Source organism: Pleurodeles waltl, chromosome 4_1 (assembly GCF_031143425.1).
Source record: "Pleurodeles waltl isolate 20211129_DDA chromosome 4_1, aPleWal1.hap1.20221129, whole genome shotgun sequence".
Classification (NCBI taxonomy): domain Eukaryota; kingdom Metazoa; phylum Chordata; class Amphibia; order Caudata; family Salamandridae; genus Pleurodeles; species Pleurodeles waltl.
This window is the reverse complement of record NC_090442.1, coordinates 138,917,304-138,925,370: the sequence shown is the minus strand read 5'-3', so window position 1 is coordinate 138,925,370 and position 8,067 is coordinate 138,917,304. Positions and strand designations below refer to the sequence as shown.

Below are 8,067 nucleotides of genomic sequence, written 5' to 3'. Positions count from 1 at the left end.
GGATAGACTCAGTCTCCCACACTCTGCCGTCCTGAACATGCAGTCCTATTATCTAAGTAGGAACCGCATAAAACTCCAAAGGTCAGTTGGCCGACGTCCTGTATGAGCTACGGAGGCCTCCCTCCAACTGACCAGCTGCAACGTGACCTGTCTGAGCCCTGCTGTTGGCCTCTGCTGGAGTGAGTCCTGATCCCCTAGAGATGCCCCCCTCCAGGTCCTGGAGCCTTGGCTGGCATCACTGGAAGCTCGCCCAAGAAGGATGGATAACAGTCCTGAGGTTTGGGCTCCTCGTGACTGAGAACAGACTTTCACAACAAAACCCTGTCATCCGTAACGTCGCTTAATATGAAACTTTGGTGATACTTCCTCTTCGTGGTTAAAGGCACATTTTAATTATGTTTGTTTATGCTTTTATTGTAAAACGTATTGTGCCAAGTATGATAGATATTTACATTTCAGGAACTCGGTACAGGAACACAGTATGGTTTGTTATATTAACAGTGCACTGACCAGAGGGGGCAGGGAGCACTCTGGCCACGACTGTTGCAAGACCCATGCTGTGTGACATGCGTGGGTCCCCAGGCGTAAACTCACTTAGCATGAAAGCCTAAACCAGTCATGCAGGCGGGAGGAACTTGTTTCCAGCTATGCCTGCTAGGAACGTGGCTGCAGTGGCAGCGTCTGTGGAAAGGGGCGGGTCTTGAAGAAGCAGAGCCTCCCTCTCCTGCCTCCTTCCACCAGTCCTGGCTGGTCGCTCCTCACAGTGGACAGTTCTTCATTTGAGGCTTTCACACGGGTCCAAGAGAAAGAGACGGAACCCCCTGGTGTGCCAACAGCAGGTAAGTGACTCATCTTCACCATAGTTTGTGTGCTAGATGTGTGCTGCAAGGACAGCTGAAAAGGTTAAAGGCACCTTTTCTGACATCTGTGTACACTGTCAACTTTCAGGGTAAATGACAGCTCCGAATCATCCCGCCCATAAAATGGTGCAGCGGGCCGCACGCGTGAGTAGATTGTTTAGGGGGTCACAGCTCCTTAGAAATGATAAAATAAAGGATGGAAATGTGTTTTGCATGTCGTCCATCTCTCTCACGCACCATCTTTCCTTAAGGACTCCCCATTTGCATGTCTGTCTGTAGAGGCTTTCCTCCCGTTTATCCATATGGGAATCTTCCTGGCTTTCTCCTCACTTTTTGCCAGATGTCACGACTTTCATTTTTGTATACGATGCCTGACACTACTTACCTAGCCAGCTAAGGTCAAATAGGTTGATAACCTACTGTTTGAAACTTTGGGCCACAAACTCTCAAATCCAACAGTTTCCTGTTTCAGAGGCTACAATAATGAGTGATATATCTGCTCAGTTACAGCTGACCAGCAGTTTTCAGTGCAATATGTCAACTCTGTTTACTCTCGTACGTTCTCAAGGCTTATTGTACAGAGCACCTGTCGCGATTACTGGAAAGTGATTTTCACTCAAAGTCTGGTCTTGCGTAAAAAGTTCAAAAGTCGGCGTGGCTTTGAGGCGCTATAGTTAGTGTTCTGAGCTCTGCTGAGACAGTTAGTCTTCTGGAGCCGAAGGAACCTGAAGTCTCCTGCACCAGCAATCCTCTCCACTGCTGATCAGGAGGGGGTCATGAAAGGACAGACAGCTGCGAGTCATAGCCAGTTACAGTGCATGTTGGCTAAGATCCCCGGGGGAGGGGAGGTCAGCATCTACCGTTCTCTGGTTACTGCTGTTGCTTCTGCCCGTGCCTATGCGGGAAGGAGAGATGGAATATAGAAGAATTAATTACCACCATTGGAGCATTTGCAAAATTGCATAGTGAAGCTACAAGCGTAAATAAGATGTACCCAGGTGCACTTTTTGTTTTTAGCATGCAAAGGGGAATTCTAGAAAGCTGGGAGAAAATGAAGGAATGGTGCATGGGAGGGCTGAGCAGCTATGGTGGCACGTTATTATAAAGAAATCACCTTATACAGCAGAGGTTTGGGATATGTGAGAGAAGATAATGGCAGTAAGTGGGCAAAGGCCAAAGGGAGATAAAGAGTAAAATGGAGAGTTTTCTCATACAGATTATGCATGAAGGATTAGTGTCAATCAAGCCCAGAATCAAAAATAGGATTCCACGGCCCCATCTTTTCTGCATAGATATAAAGTTACTGCAACAACTACTTAACCCCTTCGCTGCCAGGCCTTTTCCCCCTCCTGTGCCAGGCCTTTTTTTGGCTATTTGGGGCAGTTCGCGCTTAGGCCCTCATAACTTTTTGTCCACATAAGCTAGCCAAGCCAAATTTGCGTCCTTTTTTTCCAACATCCTATCGATTCTAGAGGTACCCAGACTTTGTGGGTTCCCCTGAAGGAGGCCAAGAAATTAGCCAAAATACAGTGAAAATTTCGTGTTTTTTTTTTAAATGGGAAAAAGTGGCTGCAGATGAAGGCTTGTGGTTTTTCCCCTGAAAATGGCATCAACAAAGGGTTTGTGGTGCTAAAAGCACCAGCTTCCCAGCTTTCAGGAAGAGGCAGACTTGAATCAGAAAACCCAACTTTTCAACACAAATTTGGCATTTTACTGGGACATACCCCATTTTTACAATTTTTTGTGCTTTCAGCCTCCTTCCAGTCAGTGACAGAAATGGGCGTGAAACCAATGCTGGATCCCAGAAACCTAAACATTTCTGAAAAGTAGACAAAATTCTGAATTCAGCAAGGGGTCATTTGTGTAGATCTTACAAGGGCTTCCTACAGAAAATAACAACTGAAAAAGAAAAATATTAAAATTGAGGTAAAAAAACATCAATTTTTCTCTACGTTTTACTCTGTAACTTTTTCCTGCAATGTCAGATTTTCGAAAGCAATATACCGTTACGGCTGCTGGACTCCTCTGGTTGCGGGGATATATAGGGCTTGTAGGTTCATCAAGAACCCTAGGTACCCAGAGCCAATAAATGAGCTGCACCCTGCAGTGCGTTTTCATTCTATACCGGGTATACAGCAATTCATTTGCTGAAATATAATGAGTGAAAAATAGCTATCTTGAAAACCTTTGTATTTCCAAAATGGGCACAAGATAAGGTGTTGAGGAGCAGTGGTTATTTGCACATCTCTGAATTCGGGGTGACCATACTAGCATGTGGATTACAGGGCATTTCTCAAATAGATGTCTTTTTTACACACTCTCTTATATTTGGAAGGAAAAAATGTAGAGAAAGACAAGGGGCAATAACACTTGTTTTGCTAATCTATGTTCCCCCAAGTCTCCCGATAAAAATGATACCTCACTTGTGTGGGTAGGCCTAGCGCCCGCAACAGGAAACGCCCCAAAACGCAACGTGGACACATCACATTTTTTTTAAAGAAAACAGAGGTGTTTTTTGCAAAGTGCCTACCTGTAGATTTTGGCCTCTAGCTCAGCCGGCACCTAGGGAAACCTACCAAACCTCTGCATTTTTGAAAACTAGAGACCTAGGGGAATCCAAGACGGGGTGACTTGTGGGGCTCTGACCAGGTTCTGTTACCCAGAATCCTTTGCAAACCTCAAAATTTAACAAAAAAACACGTTTTCCTAAAATTTTGGTGACAGAAAGTTCTGGCATCAGAGAGGATGTAAGGAAATGCCTCCTCAGCATGGTTACCCCCTGACTTTTTGCCTTTGCTGATGCCAAGTTATGATTTGAAAGTGTGCTGAGGCCCGCTAACCAGGCCCCAGCACCAGTGTTCTTTCCCTAACCTGTACCTTTGTTTCTACAATTGGCACACCCTGGCATCCAGATAAGTCCCTTGTAACTGGTACCCCTGATACCAAGGGCCCTGATGCCAGGGAAGGTCTCTAAGGGCTGCAGCATGTCTTATGCCACCCTGAGGACCCCTCACTCAGCACAGACACACTGCTTGCCAGATTGTGTGTGCTGGTGGGGATAAAATGACTAAGTCGACATGGCACTCCCCTCAGGGTGCCATGCCAACCTCACACTGCCTATGGCATAGATAAGTCACCCTTCTAGTATGCCTTACAACCCTAAGGCAGGGTGCACTATACCATAGGTGAGGGCATAAGTGCATGAGCGCTATGCCCCTACAGTGTCCAAGCAAAACCTTAGACATTGTAAGTGCAGGGTAGCCATAAGAGTATATGGTCTGGGAGTCTGTCATGCACGAACTCCACAGCACCATAATGGCTACACTGAAAACTGTGAAGTTTGGTATCAAACTTCTCAGCACAATAAATGCACACTGATGCCAGTGTACATTTTATTGTAAAATACACCCCAGAGGGCATCTTAGAGATGCCCCCTGAAACCATACCGACTACCAGTGTGGGCTGACTAGTTTTAGCCGCCTGCCACACACCAGACATGTTGCTGGCCACATGGGGAGAGTGCCTTTGTCACTCTGTGGCTAGTAACAAAGCCTGTACTGGGTGGAGGTGCTTCTCACCTCCCCCTGCAGCAACTGTAACACCTGGCGGTGAGCCTCAAAGGCTCACCCCCTTTGTTACAGCACCCCAGGGCACTCCAGCTAGTGGAGTTGCCCGCCCCCTCCGGCCACGGCCCCACTTTTGGCGGCAAGGCCGGAGGAGATAATGAGAAAAACAAGGAGGAGTCACTGGCCAGTCAGAACAGCCCCTAAGGTGTCCTGAGCGGAGGTGACTCTGACTTTTAGAAATCCTCCATCTTGCAGATGGAGGATTCCCCTAATAGGATTAGGGATGTGCCCCTCTCCCCTCAGGGAGGAGGCACAAAGAGGGTGTAGCCACCCTCAGGGCTAGTACCATTGGCTACTAACCCCCCAGACCTAAACCCACCCCTAAATTGAGTATTTAGGGGCTCCCAGAACCAAGCAAGATAGATTCCTGCAATCTAAGACGAAGAAGGACTGCTGAGCTGAAAAACCTGCAGAGAAGACGGAGACACCAACTGCTTTGGCCCCAGCTCTACCGGCCTGTCTCCCCACTTCACAAGAACTGCTCCAGCGACCCGTTCCACAGGGTCCAGCGACCTCTGAAGCCTCAGAGGACTACCCTGCATCTAAAAGGACCAAGAACTCCCGAGGACAGTGGCTCTGCTCCAAGAAAGAAGCATCTTTGCAACAAAGAAGCAACTTTGAAAAAATACACGTTTCCCGCCGGAAGCGTGAGACTTTGCACTCTGCACCCGACGCCCCCGGCTCGACTTGTGGAGAACAAACACTACAGGGAGGACTCCCCGGCGACTGCGAGCCCGTGAGTAGCCAGAGTTGACCCCCCTGAGCCCCTACAGCGACGCCTGCAGAGGGAATCCAGAGGCTCCCCCTGACCGCGACTGCCTGCTTCAAAGACCTGACGCCTGGTAAGGACACTGCACCCGCAGCCCCCAGGACCTGAAGGATCCGACCTCCAGTGCAGGAGTGACCCCCAGGTGGCCCTCTCCCTTGTTCAGGTGGTGGCTACCCCGAGGAGCCCCCCCTTGCCTGCCTGCATCGCTGAACAGACCCCTTGGTCTCCCATTGAACTCCATTGCAAACCCAACGCCTGTTTGCACACTGCACCCAGCTGCCCACGTGCCGCTGAAGGTGTACTTTTTGTGCTGACTTATGTCCCTTCTCGGTGCCCTACAAAACCCCCCTGGTCTGCCCTCCGAAGACGCGGGTACTTACCTGCTGGCAGACTGGAACCGGGGCACCCCCTTCTCCATTGAAGCCTATGCGTTTTGGGCACCACTTTGACCTCTGCACCTGACCGGCTCTGAGCTGCTGATGTGGTAACTTTGGGGTTGCTCTGAACCCCCAACGGTGGGCTACCTTGGACCCAACTTTGAACCCTGTACGTGATTTACTTACCTGCAAAACTAACAAACACTTACCTCTCCCAGGAACTGTTGAAAATTGCAGTGTCCAGTTTTAAAATAGCTTATTGCCATTTGTGTGAAAACTGTTTATGCTATTTTGCTAATTCAAAGTTCCTAAAGTTCCTAAGTGAAGTACTTTTAAATTAAAGTATTGTTTGTAAATCTTGAACCTGTGGTTCTTAAAATAAACTAAGAAAAGATATTTTTCTATATAAAAACCTATTGGCCTGGAATTGGCTTTGAGTGTGTGTTCCTCATTTATTGCCTGTGTGTGTACAACAAATGCTTAACACTACCCTCTGATAAGCCTACCGCTCGACCACACTACCACAAAATAGAGCATTAGAATTATCTCTTTTTGCCACTATCTTACCTCTAAGGGGAACCCTTGGACTCTGTGCATGCTATTGCTTACTTTGTAATAGTACATACAGAGCCAACTTCCTACATTGGTGGATCAGCGGTGGGGTACAAGACTTTGCATTTGCTGGACTACTCAGCCAATACCTGATCACACGACTAAATTCCAAAAATTGTCATTAGAAACAGATTTTTGAAATTAGAGCTATTTTTCTAAATGTTTAAAAGTTCTGCTAGGGCCTTGTGTTAGTCCCTGTCAGCATTTCTTTTAGAGTTTAAAAGTTTTGTAAAAGTTTGAATTAAGTTCTAGAGATAGTTTTAGATTCTTAAAAAGTATTCCAACTTTTAGAAACATAGGGGGTGATTCTGACCCTGGCGGTCGGTGATAAAGCGGCGGCCAAGCCGCCAACAGGCTGGCGTTCGGAAAAATGGAATTCTGACCCTGGCGGGAACCGCCAACAGAGACCGCCAACTTAACACTCCGACCGCCACGGCGGGACAAACAAACAGCGCGGCGGTCACCGCCAACAGGCAGGCGGCAGACAATGTACCGCCCACCCTATCACAACTCACCAATCCGCCACCTTTTCCGGGGCGGGAGCACCGCCGATAAAAACACGGCGGAAACAGACTACGAACGGGAAAACGCTCACCTCTACGCACTCCACGAGGACGGAGGACAGCATGGAACCCGAATTGAACATCATACCTGCTCTCGTCTACCTGCTCATCTACCACGAGTACGAACTCCGCCGCAGACGTCAACGGTGAGTACTGCACCTACGACACACGGGAGGGGAGGAGGAGGAAAGGTTACGGGCACACACATATGCGACCCCCCCCCCCAAGATGTACACACCAATGCAGAGCAACAAGTCACAGTGACACCACCCAAACACCCGTAAAAAATACAATCACATAACCAAATTGCGAATAAATATTTATGAACAAAATAGTCTCAGAAAAGTATTATCATCCATCAAAACGTTCTTCTGATAAACAAATTATTTACACAGCAGTGGATAACTGAAGCAAGTAGTCCTGCACATCTTACGAATCCATCATGTCCGTGGGCCAAAGTGTAGCGAAACAAGGGCAAAGCCCACACAGGAGACCTGAGTCCTTTGGAGTGAACACTGCAGGGGCATCTGGTGACAAAACTACAGGCACCTCAGGGGGAAGGGAAGGGGGGGGCACCACAGCCACATGAGTCCACAACGCCAGATCCACGAGGGGCCCACCATGGCCACTGTGCCATCCTGGGGAGTGCAAAGCCACAGTCTCTCAAGTCTCTACAGTGGGTGGCTTGCCCACTTTGCCATCCTGGGGAGTGCAAAGCCACAGTCCATCAGGTGGATAAATGTCCCCACTGGACAAGGAGGATGCATGGTGGGCACAGTGAACCCTGAACAGTGCCTGACAGGAAGGGCCCAGCGGAGCGGTGCTTGAGACGGCGGGGCCCAGCGGAGCGGTGCTTGAGACGGCGGGGCCCAGCGGAGCGGTGCTTGACAGGAAAGGCCCAGCGGAGCGGTGCTTGAGACGGCGGGGCCCAGCGGAGCGGTCCTTGACAGGAAAGGCCCAGCGGAGCGGTGCTTGACAGGAAGGGCCCAGCGGAGCGGTGCTTGAGACGGCGGGGCCCAGCGGAGCGGTGCTTGAGACGGCGGGGCCCAGCGGAGCAGTGCTTGACAGGAAAGGCCCAGCGGAGCGGTGCTTGAGACGGCGGGGCCCAGCGGAGCGGTGCTTGACAGGAAGGGCCCAGCGGAGCGGTGCTTGAGACGGCGGGGCCCTCTTCAGCGGTGCTCTTCTGCACGGCGGGGCCCTGTTCAGCGGTGCTTGTCTTCACGGCGGGGCCCTGTTCAGCGGTGCTTGTCTTCACGGCGG

At 49.6% G+C, this 8,067-nt stretch overlaps 1 protein-coding gene across 3 annotated transcripts in view; it reads left to right on the top strand.

Annotated features, from left to right (window-relative positions):
* The first annotated feature begins 528 nt into the window (after positions 1-528).
* The window catches only part of LOC138287471 (aldo-keto reductase family 1 member C1-like), a 194,990-nt gene continuing 187,451 nt past the window's right edge, over positions 529-8,067 (top strand). For all 3 annotated transcript variants that reach the window (XM_069227913.1, XM_069227911.1, XM_069227912.1), the window contains exon 1: positions 529-839. The gene's annotated coding sequence lies outside the window, so the exon portion shown is untranslated. The remainder of the gene's footprint in view (positions 840-8,067) is intronic.